This window comes from Lissotriton vulgaris, chromosome 1_1 (assembly GCF_964263255.1).
Source record: "Lissotriton vulgaris chromosome 1_1, aLisVul1.2, whole genome shotgun sequence".
NCBI lineage: Eukaryota > Metazoa > Chordata > Amphibia > Caudata > Salamandridae > Lissotriton > Lissotriton vulgaris.
The window spans coordinates 1,700,443,539-1,700,462,352 of record NC_141685.1 but is presented as its reverse complement, the minus strand read 5'-3'; positions in this window follow the sequence as shown (position 1 = coordinate 1,700,462,352).

The following is an 18,814-nucleotide window of genomic DNA, read 5'->3' as shown; positions in this document are numbered from 1 at the left end:
GCATTCTATGATGCTGCGTTTTACGCCGCTAAATTCTATGCCTCTGCACTCTATACCGCTGCACTCAATGAAATGAAATGAAATTAAATACCAGCATTTGTAAAGCGCAACGCTACCTCCGGAGAGGTGTCCTGGCGCTGGGGGCCATTGGGAAGATTAAGCAAGCTATTGCCCAGAGTCACATGGTGCTTGGCTAACCTGCCGCCGGAGCTGGGATAAAACCGTCAACCTTGCAGTCGGAGTCAGATACCCTGGCCGCTGTGCCACACCTCTTCCACAATGCTACTATACTCTGCAACACTCTATGCCAATGCAATCTACACCAGTCCACTCTACTCTATTCCATGCCACTCTATGCCACTGCACTCTGCGCCACTGCACTCTGTCACTGCACTCTATGCTAATGTACTCTACTCTTCACCATTTTACTCAACGACAATGCAATCTACACCAGTCTACTCAACACACTACTCTACACCATTGCCCTCTACACCAATCCACTCTACACTACTCTACATCACTGCACTGTACAACATTGTACTCTGCAATGCTGCACTCTATGCCACTGTACTCTATGCCACTCTGCTCATCACTACTGCATTCTATGCCAATGCACTCTATGCCTACGCACTTTTCGCCACTCTATTCTGCATCACTACATGTCACTGCACTCTACGGACCTATACTCTACTTTGCAGCACTCTACACAACTGCACTCTGTGCCACTCTACCCTACTCTGCACCACTGCACTCTACCAGGCAGCCCACTAATCAACAACACTGCATTGTACGATGCTGCATTGCACGCCATCTAATTCTATGCCGCTGCACTCTATGCCACTGCATTCTAAACCACTACACTCTGTCCACCTACTCTATGCCACTCCACTGCACGCCACTTCACTCCATGTCACTCAAATACACTCCACTCTATGACACTACTCTTTGCTATCCCATTCTACGACACTCAAGGCCACTCTCCACCATGCCGCCTACCTCTAGCCATGCAGAACAGCAGCAATGCTGGTGTACACTATGGCTAAAACCCATTGGCAAAGCCAATAGCTCTTGCGTAGGTGAGGCCTATTGGCTTTGGCAATGATTGTTTTCCTTAACCAACAAATTAATTATTACAAATTGATTGCAAATGTTTCAGTGATGGACTAATTTTAGGCCCAATACAGCACAGCTTCACAAAGACAACACTAAAATGATTACAATACTACAACTATACGACCACCACAACTGACACCTACGACAGTAACACCAACACCACGTATATGATCGCTGACACATACATCAATATCTACCCCTCCACCACAAACACATACAATTCAATGAATAGACTGGAACTAGAATTGCACAGTATATTATTGCATCTATTCAATTGAAACTAACATGACTGGAGCCACGAAACTATGACCCCCAACATCACAATTGCAACTTCAACACCAATAGTACATCATAACTACATGCCATAACTGCACCACAGTAACATCACCCCAACTACAACGTTTTAACTATGTTACAAACAAACCAATTGTATTGTGCTGCAACACCATGATGCCAACTACAAAACAGGCTGTGCAACAAACTGTAGTACAATAACTTAGCATGAACAACATCGCCACACTGACGCTGAAACACCACCACTTCCCACTTCCTTTCATTCAATTTGCCCTGCACTAAACAACCCTACTGGCTGAATTCTCAGAGAGAATCTCTGCAAGAGTACAACATGGTCCTCAAGTCATAGCTTGTCAATCTACAGCCTTATGGAAGCCTTAATCAATTCCCTCTATATCTTACGACCATCAACGCTTGTATCGTCCTAAATTCATACCTTATCACCTTCCGTGATACCCCTCAGCTGTATGCATATATGCGTACATTATAGCTGTCTGTGCTGCTTTTAATGTGTCTTGTTTATTCCACCACCCAAAAACATTTCACCAAATTGCGTATGTTATAACCCAAACTATGGAATATGTATTAATATCTGATTACGGGTCTGTTTCCCCCTCCCCAATTCCTCTTCTTCCGCTGGATGGTCACATGATCATTTGTAAAGAGATCTGTAGTGTTCCCACCGATTTCATAATTACAATGGGGACGGTACCTGTTGTTACTAGTCCCATCAGAATCAAAAGTCCAATCGTAATGAGGGCTTTTTCTTCATATAACATTGAATTTGCTGTTTTGTAAATTTTGAACATCAGGTGTTGTTTCTTCATTGTTTAATGATCAAAGTCATGCTATATGTTCTAAAATTAAAACATATCTAGAAAAGCTTCCACTCATGCAATTCCCAATGTTCCACTGTAATGTCTTATAATTAAATTAATGCAATTGTTAAAGAAAGAAATACAATTTCCATTTTGAATTAACTAGGGTGGGGATTTGACTCCTGACTTTTATCCAACGTTAACACCAAATTATCCATACTTTCTGCTTTACACGTTTCACCAACTAGCACCCTAGGGGAGCGAGAGGGCAAGGCTCAGTCTTGCAGTTTGATGTGAGCTGTTCCCAAGCTGTCTAGCTTCCCAGACACACGACAGGTTTCTCCAAAGTTCAAGGTTACTGCAGCCGGCATCCTACACTGTGGTGAACGTGTTTTGCTGATAGCCGCTCAGCAACCTCCTGTTTCCTGCCCAGCTTTTAGGGTGTGGGAAGGGGTGTACACTACAGAGCTCTGAGAGATGCCTGTACTTTCTCTTCCTGCAGCTGCCTTTACATCCACTGCGAGTGGGGGTAGTTGGTCACTGCCATGGGGATCAAAGGGGAAATCTGCAGGAGCAGCTCAGCCCTCCCTTTGACACCCAGGAGGCAGAAGATATCCTCTGTGCACCATAAAGTAAATCTACAAATACGACGAAAGTGCATGTGGTTCCTTTTCTCAGTTTACTAGAGTACTTCAAGGTCCCTGCAAGCTTTACATAAAAGAAGAAAGATTTATGAAACATTAAAGAGCAAACACGAGGCACTTGTGGATCAATGGTTACTGCATTAAAGACAGCAAACCTTGTCATTGTGAATCATCAGTGAAACCACGACTCAAATTGTATTTTCTTTTACTTCTTTTATTTTCCACTTCTCAGTGAAAACCTTTTTAGGCCTCGCCTAACAGCTTGAGCTGCCTGCCACCCTCTTGTAATCATAGTGAGTATATCCAAATACAAAATTGGCCTTTGGGTGTATGCACTTCAGGTTTGCTCAGAGTGACATTCACGTTCTTGAACATCCCACTGAATAGCATCGGTTCAGGGGAGCAGCAGCTTAGCCCTTGTCAGTCATTAACTTCACTGCCAGTGACATTCATTTTTGCATCAGACCACTGGACAACCGCTCGGTGTCCGGCAGTGGCACTTACAGCATTTTACCAAAACACATTCAAGTCCTCCTGGGAAAGAAGTGCTGCACAGGCAAAGAAGCCTGCCTTTGACTTCCCACCTCCCCGCCATATGAAGCCAGGCCAGGGAGTGAGGCCAGAGATATCCAAAGGCCCGCACAACTCTTCCTTAGCACTAGGGATTTACACTGTTTCCCTCGCCTCCTAGCTTGGGTTGTAAAGAGGCACTAAGTGCACCAGCAGAATTCTACCTTTCCTGACCTCGCTGGTCCCTCATTTGGGCACATTTCACGTCACAAGAGAGCTATGCTCTGGTACTCTAGGTAATGACAAAAAACTGTTTGTAGGAAACACTGGTGCTGAAACTGCCACTCCCGATGAAGGGTCGATGAAGGATGTATTACCGATTGGATCACTGGGAATAAATATGTCCAAATTCATTAGTCTGATCTCGTTTTTTAGGTTTTGACTGGGGAACGGAGCTTTTAGCTCCGCCCCCAGAGAAATCTGTAGTTTCCAGTATGGGTGCCTTGAAAACGCCCCTCTGTTTCATTTGCTAGCTCCATAAATGGAGGCTAGCCATTGGAACAGAGAGGCGTCCGTCATGGCCGGACCAGATTCGGGGGCGTTCCCGAGAATTTTTGGCTTTTGGCTACGTCACGCGACGTCAGCCAAAAGCCGGGAACGACCCCGAATCTGTTCTGGCATTGCCGGCACCCGCCTTCCTGCTCCGGCCGTCTTCTCCGTCTCTCCTCCCCCTTTCCCGCCCCCTCCCGCTTGTTCCCTGATGCTGGTCCCTCCTAGAGCCCACTTCGCTCCAATCAGACCCCCCCTCGTTTTCTGAATGAGTGTCCTTTGTGTAAGCCCAGTAATTCAGAAATCTTTGTGCCGGGGAGAGGGACTGCCCTGTCATGTGAGGAGGCCCTGGGGGCGGCCCCTGATTGGGCAGCCTCGGCGAGTCTCTTCTGTGCGATCATGCTCTCAGCGCAGCTCCTGACGCACACTGACCGCGTGTGAGCAAGCAGGCAGTGCACTGCGCACCTATCCAGGACGGACACTGTGCCCGCATGCAGCCACCCGGCCTCGGGATAAGGACTCCATCAGGATGGTAACGACCACTTTAAGATGATTTACTCTTTAAACGCAAAGGACGCATATTTTACTCTGTCTGGCGGGGCCAGAACAACCCGTGTGATCTTCCGTTTGTCCGTGATGAGGAAAAGTCCGCATCTTTAGATCGGAGTTTTGATCTATTCTTCGTTTTATTTATTTTATTTTTAATTTGAAGTCCCTTTTTTGACCGTGAATGGGGTTTCGTCTAACGGAAGCCTCTGCGGCTGCCAGTCACCAGGAACAGTCCCTGTGGTCCCATCGGGCAAGCGAGGAGTGACCCTGTCACTAGTGCATGGCACCAGGAGTGTGCAAGGTAGCAATGGTGAATTTTGAGTGTAAAACGAGGGACCTAAACCATAGTGGGATGTTTAGGCTGCAATGCACGTGGTCTGTAAGGCACGAGAACCCGAGAGTTAAAGCAAATGCGTGCCTTGGGTGTTTGCGATTGGACACATGGTGCTTTATATTGTGTTGTGGTGTCGGAAAGGTGGTTTATGAACAGGTGTGTTCCGTTTGTAACCAGTGTCATTTTAGTATTGGTAACTTCTGCGGTTTTAGCCATGACTTGTCTGAAGGAAACTGTTGTACCTCACTCTGAAACTTTGCTGTCACGTGTTTGTTTGTCGCTCGGGGATAACCGGGCACGTGCGCGTATGGCAATGCTATTTATTTTATTTTCTTGTTTAAGTATGACCTGTGATTTTGTATCTACTGCATTTGGAGTTGAACTTGTCTTAAATCTTGTACAGTATATTCTGCAGGAGGTCCGTGTCCTCTCCCGCCGCCGTCCGTGTCCTCTCCCGCCCCCCGTGTCCTCGTAGGTGCTTGTCTCTTATTTAGTCTTCTTAATCTCTCATTCTCTTCTCCTTGAAGTGTCTGTCTCTTCCTTTATTGCCTCCGCCTCCGCTGTCTTCACCTTTGCCCCTCCCCCTCCTTTTTGTGTTCTTCCATGCCCTTCTCACCCCCGCCACTCCCCACTCCCACTCTGCTCTGTTTAGTGCACTGTCACATGATGGCGCTTCTCCTCGGGGGTTCTCACTGCCTTGCTGTTTGGTTTATTTTTATACTGCTTTTGTCCCCTGGTGACTTGTTTGTAGACACTGGAGGCTGGACCAGTGCCAGTTTCGCCTCTTTACCTCCCATAGTGTCCTTCTCATAGGGGGCCCTGAGAGCACTCTGTGGGCAGGATCTACGTACCCCGACTTGGGGAAACAACCCTCCTGCCTCCTGGGCCTGAGCGGAATTGCTGTTTTACCAAATCAGCACCTCCTAAGAGCAGAGCTTCCTGGCTCCCGCCCAGGAGAGAGCTTTAAATTGCACCCTGCGGGTAATTCAGTCCAGGAGGAGTGGTGAGGTTCGTGCTCTCCTTGCGGAACCTCCTCACCCATCTGAAGCAGACGTGAGCTGCCACTGCTGTGGAGAACTCTAAGCTTCCACTTCGGAGTCCGGACAGCGCCTAGAGGCAACTCCCAATGCACTGCAGTTATGCTTAACGTACACGTGAGCCTGTTAGTGCCATTCCACTACCGTGTATCTGTAACTAAGCGCTTTTATAGCCGAAGCAGTTTGCACTGTGTAAATTCGTCTCTGTCCACATGGGTTACGCGCGCCGGAGAGAAAGAGAAAATAAAGGCCCCAGCTATCAATACTGCAGCAGGTGCAGTGGCACGGGGCCCAGGTACGTGAGTGTCTCACTTTCTTGGCCCCCATTAGGCATGGGCAGTGTGGACAGCTGGCCAGCGCTCAGTTCATCTCTGTGAAGCCCGCACCAGGCAGGAGAGGGCGGGGTGTTGTGTGTATACAATAAAGGTTACCCAGTGTGAGGAGGCCCTCCCGGAGCCTCTTAAAGTGAAGACATATATATATATATATATATATATATATATATATATATATATATCTATCTATCTATCTATCTATCTATCTATCTATCTATCTATCTATCTATCTATCTCAGTACTGGGCCATACCTGTGATGCCCAGGCCAGTAAACCTGCTCCCTGTGTCTCGCAGCTATGACCCAGTGCGGTGAGGCCCAGCAGAGAGAGAAAACAGTATGTCCCTTCCCCTAAGCCTCACAGCGCTTAGACCATGGCAGCTATGCCCAGGGAAGAGGAAACCCTTACTGGGCCTTGCTGTACTAGGTCATAGCTTCAAGGCCCCATGGAGGAGGGGGCACTCTCCTAAGCCTCAAAGAGCTTATTCATAGCTGCTCTGCCCAGAGGAGGGCCCCCAACCCCTGGGTGTCGCAGTCATGTTGCAGTATTGTGAGGCCCAGCAGAGGGAGAGAAAAAGCCTCCGCCCTTCCCGTCACTAGATCATCCCCTGGGCTTTGAAGTACTAAGCCATGGCTTGAGCCCCAACCCCTAACAGTGCTGGGTCATAGCTGCAGGTCCGTAGAAGAGTACGCGTTACACCATAGCTTTGAGGTACAGGAAGTGGCACCCCCTCTACGGGTCCTTGCAGCACTAGAACATGGCTGTGAGTCCCAGGGGATAGGATCCCTTGCTATTGCCTTTGCAGCTCTGCATTATGGTGTTGAGGTAGAGGGAAGGAGACCTCTGCCCCCGGGATTTCGCAGTGCTAGTCCACAGCTAAAAGGCCCAGGGAATGGGTCTTATTATCCCTTGGCCTGTTCAGCTCTAGACCATGGTTGTGCGGCCTATGCAAGAGGGCCTCACAACACTGCACCATTGCTGTGTGCATGGACCCATGTCGGAGGCAAGGCATGTCTGCGCTTGTGCAAAGTAGTATATTATAACCAGCCACGTAAGAGGGCCGATCTGCGCTTGCGCAGAGTCCCCATCTCCAGACCTCACACGCGTCACCCAGCATCACAGGCACTGGTCACGCTCGAACCCACGCCATCTTAAACCTTTGCACCTAGGGTCTCCGTGCAAACCAGAGCGCTCCACAGCCCGGGGATGAAGTGCTGTGTAAATGTCACAGTGCAGTACATGGTATAGGCCAATTCTACTACAGTACCTGCTTCAGTGCACACTTGCACTGAGAGCAACTGCTGTGCTGTGACAGCTGTGTGGGCGGATGGCTGTGAGAGCTGTGTGGTCTGTGAGAGCTGTGTGGGCTGTGTGGGCTGTGAGAGCTGTGTGGGCTGTGAGAGCTGTGTGGGCTGTGAGAGCTGTGTGGGCTGTGAGAGCTGTGTGGGCTGTGAGAGCTGTGTGGGCTGTGAGAGCAGTGTGGGCTGTGTGGGCTGTGAGAGCTGTGAGAGCTGTGAGAGCTGTGTGGGCTGTGAGAGCTGTGTCGGCTGTGAGAGCTGTGTGGGCTGTGAGCTGTGTGGGCTGTGAGAGCTGTGTGGGCTGTGAGAGCTGTGTGGGCTGTGAGAGCTGTGTGGGCTGTGTGGGCTGTGAGGGCTGTAAGAGCTGTGTGGGCTGTGAGAGCTGTGTGGGCTGTGAGAGCTGTGTGGGCTGTGAGAGATGTGTGGGCTATGAGAGCTGTGTGGGCTGTGAGAGCTGTGTGGGCTGTGTGGGCTGTGTGGCCTGTGAGAGCTGTGAGAGCTGTGTGAGCTGTGTGAGCTGTGAGGGCTGTGTGGGCTGTGAGAGCTGTGAGAGCTGTGAGAGCTGTGTGGGCTGTGAGAGCTGTGTGTGCTGTGAGAGCTGTGTGGGCTGTGAGGGCTGTGTGGGCTGTGAGAGCTGCATGGGCTGTGAGAGCTGTGTGGGCTGTGAGAGCTGTGTGGGCTGTGTGGGCTGAGAGAGCTGTGTGGGCTGTGTGGGCTGAGAGAGCTGTGTGGGCTGAGAGAGCTGTGTGGGCTGTGAGAGCTGTTGGCAATGTAAATAACAATGCCATTTATTTATAAGTAAAAAAAAAAGAAGAAATGTCATGAGCAATGCCAATAACTCTAACTTTACCAAAGGCGAAACCATTGCATTGTAAATGCTTGTTATAAACCGTTATAGCAAAGGCAGTAGGCCTGGCATATTTATTGTCAATCAGCATTTGTTAAAGCCAGCAGGCTTTTAACAGTCGATTGTTATCACGCTGTGTTACAGGTTGTAGAATGATACTCTGCTACATGAAATCTCACAGATTAGCAGAGTAGGCAAGGGTTTTGTGTATGTATGAAGGTTGCTAGCATATGTGCACTTCAGTAAGACTGTGTTTGCTTTGGTGTCAAGCCAATAGTAATGCTATAGGCCGTATTGGACTACAAGTCGTATGGAGATGAAAACAGAGGGAAAGAAAGAGAGCATGGGAAGTTCAGCATGAAAAGGAAAACGGAGTCAAAAAGCTAGAACTGTATGGAGAGGAAATGCAACCTAGAACACAATATTCCGTTTCTGTCATTCATCTTTCTGTCCACAGACTACAGTGGACGCCAGAGTGATTTTTATGTCTTTCCTAGAGTCAGCTATTGTTGTCTCACCAGCCTCATGTAATTAAATAATGAAAAAAACTAACCTTTGGAATAGATGACTTTATCCACTGATCTTTTAAATGATATTTAAAATTTGCTTCCAGCTACCACAGCATGCAGCATGGGGCAGTGAGTCAGCCCTCTTTAGCCGTTAGCTGTTTTGCACAGCGAGTGTTGGAATTTATTCAGATCATATGTTCACATCTGCCTAAAAAGTATTACACTTCAGTACCAGTGCTGGTGGTCCAATACCTTACTTCACCAATGCTTTTTTCTTTCTATTTTGTTCATCATTTTGAAGTCCTTCTTGTGTTTTTGAACTATTTCTGTAAGATACAGTAATGCAAAGCCATTAATGCTTGTTCTCGCCGCCAATGAGAATCAGGGGTTGGACTGGAGTACAGGCAATCAGGTAGTATCAGATGGGCTGGTCTTACAGCTCAGATACTGGTCCGTTATTTTGGTTTTTACTTTTAATTGCCCAATTTCAAAAGAAACACTGCCTGCAGTAAGCTCAAATCCACGCAGCGTTCCATATCTTCCAAAAGTTTCTACAGACTGTCTTCACAATTTCAAGACAGTCCAAATTTGCAAATACGAGCCACTTTTTTGGCTAAGAAATTCACTAATGAGGGCACTTTTATTTTGTTGCTCAGGCCTCTATTCTGTCCCACTCCGACCCTGATGAGAGTCCTATTTTCCTGTGATGTACCTTAACTCTTTGTAAACTCATGCAGGTGTTTTGAAGTAGTATGAACGACTCCAGGAACAATAGAAGCCTGCTACAGGGAAGGGTATTACCTTCCCTTGCAGGTGGCCACTCAGGGTGTTGGCTCAACATGCGAGCTTCAACGGTGAAGCCGCCTCTGGTGGGCCAATGGAGATCACATTCCTAAAGGGAGGCAGGCTGGCAGCGGGAACAGAGAGGGGAGACCAGTGCCCAAACCAGTTTTGCTGTGGATACATAGCCCACAGGTAGCCACACCTTTAGGGCGGGCTACCAAGCTCCTAACATCCAAGGAAAGGTTCAGACATCTTGCAAGTAAGCAGAATACTGTACTCTGGGATCGCTACATGCCACACATTTATTTTTATTTGTTTATTTAGTTTAGGAGTTATATATTGCGCTGGCATGACCAAAGGGGTATCAGAGCGCTTTACAGCAATGTATACGACAGAGTCTTAAACAGTTAACAGTACATTAAATATAGTACACATAGACGGAAGTCATCACAGGATGGGAGAGATCCTGGTAGGCCATTGGCTAGTGACAGCATAATCCCCCCAGGGTACTTCCTGCTCATAAATCTGGCTCCCCTGGTACCCTGAACCTCAGATCTCTCTAGAGCTGGCGAAAGGACCAAATAAGGACTGCCTTGCTGACCCCCGGGACTTGGCAAAGAGAGGCTGCACAATCTGCTGCACTGCACCTGCTGCACTTTGGCCACAGCAAGGACTGTGCCTGTAGTTCCTGGTTTGTGGAAAAGTCACTCCCGAGCACCAGACCAAAGATGTGACCCCAGGGTCGATTGGCTAACCCCCTGAAAAAAGCACTGGGGACAGCAAAGCTGAAGTAGCCCAACTCTTCTGGAGAATCACCGCTGACCGCAGCTGGGCAACCTAAGAGACCGATCCATAATGGCAAAAAGTTGCATCTAAGCCTGCCTGACCCTGGAGTGTAATCTGAGTCCAGAATGGTTAAGATGGACACTCGCCTTCACCAAGCAATACTGGTGGATGGAGTCCGCGATCCCAGCAGCAGCTGGCCTTCTACTGGCTCAAAGAGGACTTCGAGGGACTATGACCTTTGTGGCCAAAGTCACCGGACGTGACCCGTGGACCACGGAGTAACCATTAGGACACCCCTTTTGACCACAAAGCACTCAGAGCATCCTTGAAAATTCCCAATCTCCTGCAACCTCAGCATCAGGCCCACTCCATTAACGTCTATGGTGGTTGTGGTCTAAAGTTCAGAAGTAGACTTTGGTGACAAGGTAGCTGTCAAAATACTCCTTGGCTCCCCTGACCTTCTCCCTGTCAGATTTGGTTGCCTGAGTCGGGCTGGAGTAGCCGAACACAACTCTTTCAAATTTTTCAAAAGTTTCCAACTTTACATTTACCAATGCTCATTTACAGTTGTGACTAAAAGTTATGGGATTTACATTTACTCTAACAATCCATATCTCCATAACCCTTTGGTGGATTCTGTTCCTCTTGGACTCTAAAAATGGAGAAAATATAATCTATTTTTAAATAATTGTGTTGGATGTCTTTCGTGTTGTGTGACTTTTTTATTTCATTGCGGGAGACGCAGCGCCAAGGCAAGGAGCAGCGAGGAGAACACCGGGGTGAGCGCCAGAGGCACCAGCGCTACCCGGCCACGCCCCCAACAAGCCGGGCCCTTTAAATCAAACCTCCCGTCTCCCGCTTCGCGGGAGACACAGCGCCAAGGCAAGGAGCAACGAGGAGAACACCGGGGTGAGCGCGAGAGGCACCAGCGCTACCCGGCCACGCCCCCAACAAGCCGGGCCCTTTAAATCAAACCTCCCGTCTCCCGCTTCGCGGGAGATGCAGCGCCAAGGCAAGGAGCAGCGAGGAGAACACCGGGGTGAGCGCGAGAGGCACCAGCGCTACTCGGCCACGCCCCCAACAAACCGGATATTACCAGCATAAGGTTCCGGGACGCGCGCGGACGGCGCCGGGCTAAGCCCGGGCAAAGGGCGGGCCTTCTGTGGCCCTCAGAGGCCAGAGGAGGACGGGGCGGGCCAAAGACCCTGGACTAACTTTGTAAGGCTGAAAGACCTTCATTATTCATGTGAGACTTTAACATTAAGTTTAATATTTGTCTTAAAGGTATATGTTTTTAATAGTGGTTGTACGGCATATTCACCGGTTTTCTGTGTGAAATTATCACTAAAATTTACATCATAATGCCCAGACTTACCAAGGACACGCCGGTCACTGGTTTGAATAGTATGGATAATTTTCTGGTTAAAAAAGTTAATCAAATCAACAATGAGCGTAGGGCTTCATTAGGACGCTGTAGTAATCTTCCTGCACCATCTGAAATTATGCCCACCCAGGTTGTAGTAGGGTCAGAGGGAAACACAGAAGGGAATCCAAACTCTAGCAATGAAGGGGCACATAGGCCTGTGGTTCAAGCTCAGGTACAAGCTGAGGTCCACTCAGGTCCGCAAAATTCCTCCAGCGAAGAGTCCGATTCGGCCCGTTCAATACCAAGACCTATAAGGAAGTGCAGGAAGAATCCGGCGAAACATGGAGGGAAGAATACAAAAAAAAGAGCAGACACTTGCCGTCCCAACGCTAAAAATGCTGGTATTCCAGTTATAAGTGTTAGCGATGGGGATGGAAATAGTGAGGGAGGGTTAGGTTTAAACTCTAACCACCTTGAGACCTTAATCAGCACACTATTAGCTAAAATGGAGGAGAAAATAACAGAGTTAATGACGCCACTGCTAACAAGATTAGATGTAGTAGCTTCAGAGGTAGAAAGGCTGGGAGGATTGGTGGAGGCCCATCTGGCTCCTGTTAACGCTATAAAAGCAACCGTCCCAAACATTAACACTAGCAACACCTCCAATAAAGCTACGAAGGGGAAGGCCATTAGGGCGGAGAGTGTACAGAAGCGAAGTGTCCCAGGCTTGTTAGAAACCAGGATTGCTGAAAATCCACCCCTAGCAACCCAAGTAAGTAATCAAGTGCCAAAAACACTGTCTAACAGTTCTGTGCCAACTTATAGGAAAAAACTTAGAAATGTTAATCTCCCGCCAGACTGTGTACCCTATGTGGTAGTACTAACAAATGTTCCATGTTTTGAAGAACACCCTGCTCTGCCACGTGGGGAGTCTCAGGACTCGCTGAAAAATAGAACAGTAGCCTGGCTCAACAAAAATTGTGGTTTTCCAACCCACTTTTATGACCAAATCTGTCTAACAGTTCTGTGCCAACTTATAGGAAAAAACTTAGAAATGTTAATCTCCCGCCAGACTGTGTACCCTATGTGGTAGTACTAACAAATGTTCCATGTTTTGAAGAACACCCTGCTCTGCCACGTGGGAAGTCTCAGGACTCGCTAAAAAATAGAACAGTAGCCTGGCTCAACAAAAATTGTGGTTTTCCAACCCACTTTTATGACCAAATCGTTTCAACAGAAAGGGTCAATTGGGTTGGCCCCTCTCGCAAAACATCATCAGGGGATTGTGTGGTAATTAATTTTAAACATCCACAACATGTTGCCACAGTGCTATTGCGTGCATCAGCACTAGTGTATAGCCCAAACAGTGTTTGTGTGCGCCCATTAGGATACTTCTATGCGCCTGGGCCAAGTACACCAAGAGAACCTCGAGGTTTCAGGCAAATGACCCAAACTCGTGATCCCCCATCGGCAGGACCATATACGTGTAATACTGCTAGCCAAGGGGGGAATGGATGGCAGACACCGGCCCAATATAATTATGACATTAATCATGGATGGAGAGGGAGTAATGTGGCCACACAGAACAGATTTGAAGTATTCTCAGGCCTGGATGCATGCGACTGACTAATGAAGCAGGAGGATCAAAGTATTGTACATGTTCCAGCGGACCAGCCTATAGAGGCAAATCAGTCTGCTACCCAAAAAAATAATGTTATTAGCTGGAATGTTGCTGGGCTGGCCAGTAAACTACAAGATGAGAACTGGATTAAGTATATTAAATGTTTTCAAATCATATGTTTACAAGAGACTTGGTCAGTAAAGTGTGACCTTTTTATTGAAGGATACAAGGCTTTCTATGTACCTGCAACTGCGGTAGGCAGGGGCAGACCAAAAGGGGGGCTTGTTACGTTTATCTCTGTAGCTATGTCATGCAGTGTACAAAGAAGGGCCTCTAGCAATTATGGTATTTTACGCTTGGTTTTAGCTAAAGATAACTGTATGGCTGGTATGATTAACTTTTATAATGCGACTAACACGTGCACAGCAACGAATAACCTAAAAATGTTAAATGACTATGTTAGCTCAACAATGAAGGATTGCTCTCATAATTTAATGATTATGGGTGATTTCAATGTTCATCCCTGTGGGGAACCTCTGATGAAAAATCTTCAGGAAATTCATTGTGATAGACTTGAGGGCCTCCACTTAGAACATACACTGGAGGGGGACCTCTTTAATGATTTTTTAAATGATCATGACCTCACTCTAGCAATGGCATTGTGTGACCCCAGGAAACGCTTTGATATCCCAACTTTTAAAGGGCATGGGAAAGGGACATTTATAGACTATATATTACTTACCTTCCCTATGCAGATTTTTGTGGACTGCTTTGCAATTGAAAATAATGAATTTAGTGATCATAACCCACTAACTATCCATCTCAGAGGTCCTTGGGTGGCTAATACAAGTTGCAGTCAGACCGTGGGGAGTGTAAGGGCAACGGATGGAAGACGCCGACTAAAATGGGCCATGTGTTCACCGGATCTGATATATAAAAATATCAAAGACACCTGTAGTGAAGAGATAAGTAGTTGCACTCAGGTTGATTCAGATCCTTTACATATCTTGTCTGCCTTTCAAAATTTAACAGACAAAGTTTTCATTCTAATGACAGACCGAGTAAAGAAGTCAACCAAGAATGCTCTAAAGCAGCACATAACCTAAGATCTGCTTTGGCAACAAACCCCCGAAATAAAGACTTGGTCAAATGCTGTCGCAGAGAATATAAATTAGCCACTGCCAATCGCAAAGAATCTCTAAGGAATGAGGTATGGGATGAGATCTTGGATCCTCAAATTCTGAAAAATAGTGCCCGGTTTTGGGCTGTAATCAAAAAACCCTTTCTGGTGCAAGACCCAGGTGAGGGACTTGAATGCGTTATAACCGAGGGGGAGTGGGTAGCACACTTCAAGCAACTGTATGGGGGTAAGTTAGATAATACTGTGAATACAGTCTCCTATAATGGGGTAGCCCCATTCAGAGTAAGTAGAGGAGAGGTAATGGTAGGGATAGAGGAGCTGACAGCTGGTAAAGCGCCAGGTCCAGATGGGCTACCCCCTGACCTTTTTAAATCTGACCCCAATTTTTGGGCACCAATTATAGAGGCTGTTATTAATGCAGCCGCCATGATAGGGTGCCCATTCTCATGGAGGGCCTCCAACATAGTCCCGATTTTTAAAAAGGGGGCCGGGGATAGTCCACTTTGCTATAGGTCCATCTCCCTAATAAATTCTATGGCCAAAATAGTGGGTAGAATCGTACTGCAAAGACTGTCGGATTGGGTAATGGACAACAATATTATGTCTATCTCACAATACGGCTTCTGTAGTGGTCGGTCTACCATAACTCAGTGTATAAATCTATATTCCATATTGAGCAAATACAGCATTGCCCAAAAAGGCACTGTCCACTTGGCCTTCATGGACCTCTCCTCAGCCTTTGACTGTGTGAACAGGGGAAGGCTGTGGAGGTCCATGAGGGAGAAGGGTGTAGATAGTGGGATTGTAGATTTTCTTGTTGATTTACACAGCAACACAAGCGCAAATGTTAGGTACTCGCAAGAACTGCGTGTAACAGAGAATTTTAGAACTGGAAAGGGAGTGCGTCAAGGCTGTATATTAGCCCCTTTCCTTTTTAATTTTTACATAAACGAGCTAGATAGCGTCCTACAGGATGTAAAAGCTGACTGTCCTCGGGTGGGGAGAAGGAGTATCCCCGTCCTCTTATACGCAGATGACGCGGTTCTAATATCAAGAACTGAAAGGGGCCTTCAATCGCTACTTAGTGTTTTTAAACAGTTTATGGAAGAAAGAGATCTGCTGGTTAATAACTCTAAATCCTTCATCATGCAAGTCGGTAGTCGCCCAAAAAGACATTATACATTCAAATTAGATAATGTTGTAATTCCATTCTCTGATACATTTTCTTACCTAGGAGTTCTTTTTGACTCCAAACTGTCTTGGGGCCCTCAACTTGCAAAGAAAAGATGTGATGTGGTTAGGGTTAATGCCTCTATTTTTAATTTTGCTTCAAAACTAGGTAAAAAACCAACCCTTGCAATGACAAAATTATATGATGCAAAATCAGTTGCAACTGCAGTTTATGGCAGTGAACTCTGGGGCTATCTGGCATGTGAACAATTACAGATTGCTGAAAATACATTCCTCAAACGCCTTCTGTGTGTCCCAGCCGCCACTTCCAACTTTGCGGTACATGAGGAGCTAGGAGTAGAGTATTTGAGCGATACTCTCTCCCTGCGCCCATTGACATGCTGGGTGAAACTATGGCTGAGCCAAGATATCCCACTGACACACTTAATTGTAAATGATCTTATCTCGCATGAGAAGGCACTAGGCACTCCATGGCTAAGGTACTTAAAAACAAGCTTCAGGGAGCTGGGTCGTCCTGATTTATTTGAACATCCAACTAAAATTGTAAAAGGGGATGTGGAAGCAATTAAGCAGTCTTTCCTTCAACGGCGGAAGGCCTTGAGGGAGGGTGCAGAGTCTCAGAAAATAACTGTAAGGAAATATATTATGGTTAAAACCTGTCTGACAATGGAGCCTTATTTACTCGGCACATTTAGTACCCATGAAAAGTTCCTTTTAACAAGATTCAGATTGAATTTGTTTCATCATCTGCTTATAAGACCAAAAAAAGATGCTTTTAGCAAATTGCCTGTATCCTGTGGCTGCGACGGAAAGTCTCCACAGGATATGTTATTTTATGTTTTTATGTAAATTTTATGACTATCCTCGAAAACGTTATCTGATTGCTCTTTTAAAAAAACTTAATTTTAATCAGATTCGTCCAGCCTTTTTATATTTGCAACTGTTGCACAGTGATAGTGTCCTTCAAACTATTGAATTTTTAAAACTGTCTCTTAAACTGATAATCTATCTGGATCAATGATTATTAACATTTAATGAATTCCAGTTCATGTAACTAATGATGACAAAGGAAGACGTTTTGTAAATATTTTTATGACGTGTATATATGTACTGTATGTAATGTGTGCTTTTATGGTTGAATCAAACCGAAATAAAGTCTCTTTTGAATTTGAATATTTCATTGTTTGGTGCTTCTAAATGTTGTATACTAGTTCCTTTGTTTAAGCCTTGCTGCTCAAAGTCACAGCTACCCCGGTTGAGCTTAATATTTTACAAATGAACCTGACTGGACCCAGTACAGTCTGCGAGTGTATTACACAGTAAGGTCCAGTGGTCGAAGTGGGGGAAAAAAGTAGGGGAACTGTGGGCAGAGAATCAGAGGGCAGGAACAATCCAAGGTTTGGATCTGTGGGCGAAACCAGATGTGTGGCCAGAATGCGCAAACATCCCAATTATTAGTATTTGTTTGGCATTTAACTGCCCAGTTTAATCAACTAATGGATACACATGATTATTTAAGGTTATAATTAGTTATTGACATTAAAACAAATTCACATAGTGGGATGTGCTTCTAATCACCGAATGTCTCAAATACCATAAAATGTGGAAGCACAAGCCATTTGTCTCCGAGCCATGGAGTTTCTGTCAACAGCACTTCTCCCTTTTTCCACAACAGCAGTTCAAACATGAATGGCAAAATATCCTAGTTCGTAAATGTTTTCTATATAATTATGGCTCTGCCATATTTGCCTCATAATGCAAGATCTGCTGCATGATCTGACCATTTAAACTAATAAATTGTTTATAGCTCAAACGTATCAAAAGATAATAAAAATTGTGACTTGTGTTGCTGCGGAGTGGATGGCTTATTGCAAAGGTTGACTGATCACCTTTCTCACTGCTGAATTTATATGTTACACTGGTACTAATAAGGCAAACTCTTTCCAGAGACTGTTAGCATGTGTACACATGTCAAAATAATAAAATATCAGAAAATATACTGTATTACGCTGCAGCCTTTTTTAACGCATAATTTAGTCAACACTGCGGCATCATTTTGCCCTCCGTTGCTGCATAATTATTGCCAGTGGCCCCACAGCAGGCAGCACATGTTAAAAGTGCTTGTGAATGAAGCAGAGAGAACGTGAAGTGTATGAACTTAGTTAGGTGTGCGTGCAAATCCTGCATTGCCAATCCCTGGTGAGTTGCAGCTACTACTGCTGAAACAAGGCCAATGGAGGTACCTATGGGTGAGGCAGACTGGCCTCAAGTGCAGGGCTGGCCTTAGCACTGGTGGTGCCCTGTGCATTAATGTTTGTTGGTGCCCCCCAATGACCACCTCCGCCATGGATTCCCTCATTACCACCCTTTAACAGTGCCCCTCAAGTCTCCATACCCACACTTTCTATCAGATGCATTTAATTTGATTTACAGCACCACTCATACCATTGTAGGGTGTCAGAGCACTTTACATCACACACATTACACAGAGATGATCAATATGTGTGTAAATCACTGTATAGAAAATGTTACATAAGACTAAGGACTACAAGGTGTAGGAATCTCATGACAACCATACTAGTAGGCCGTATAGTTTAATAGTGATTGGTCTGGAGAAACACAAACTCAGAATTTAAAACGTAATACCATGGTTGGGGGTTCTCTTTAATAATCAGAATTGAGTTATGTTTAAAAGAACACTTTTTACAACATTAGGATAATGAAAAACTGGGGAAAAAACAGAATGCTCTAATTTATAGCTTGCAGTTAGTATGCAGCTCTTAGATGACAGTTAATAGCTCACTATTCTATGTTAGCATTTTAACTATAAACTACAAGTAACAAAAGGATCTCTCTGACAAAAGCCTTAGCCCACTGACCGATTTACATTATGTGCACTTTGTGATCTGCATGGTACATGTTCTTTGCAGTAGGCACATTAACCCTCTAAGCTACCTTTCTATGAGTCACAACTTCCACTAGGCAAAATTCCGATCTCTCTCTACGAACAACATTAATCCCCAGAGTCATCATGACATTTTTATTGTTGCCGAAATTTGCTGGAGGCCAGAAAGGAGGCAGCAAGCGCT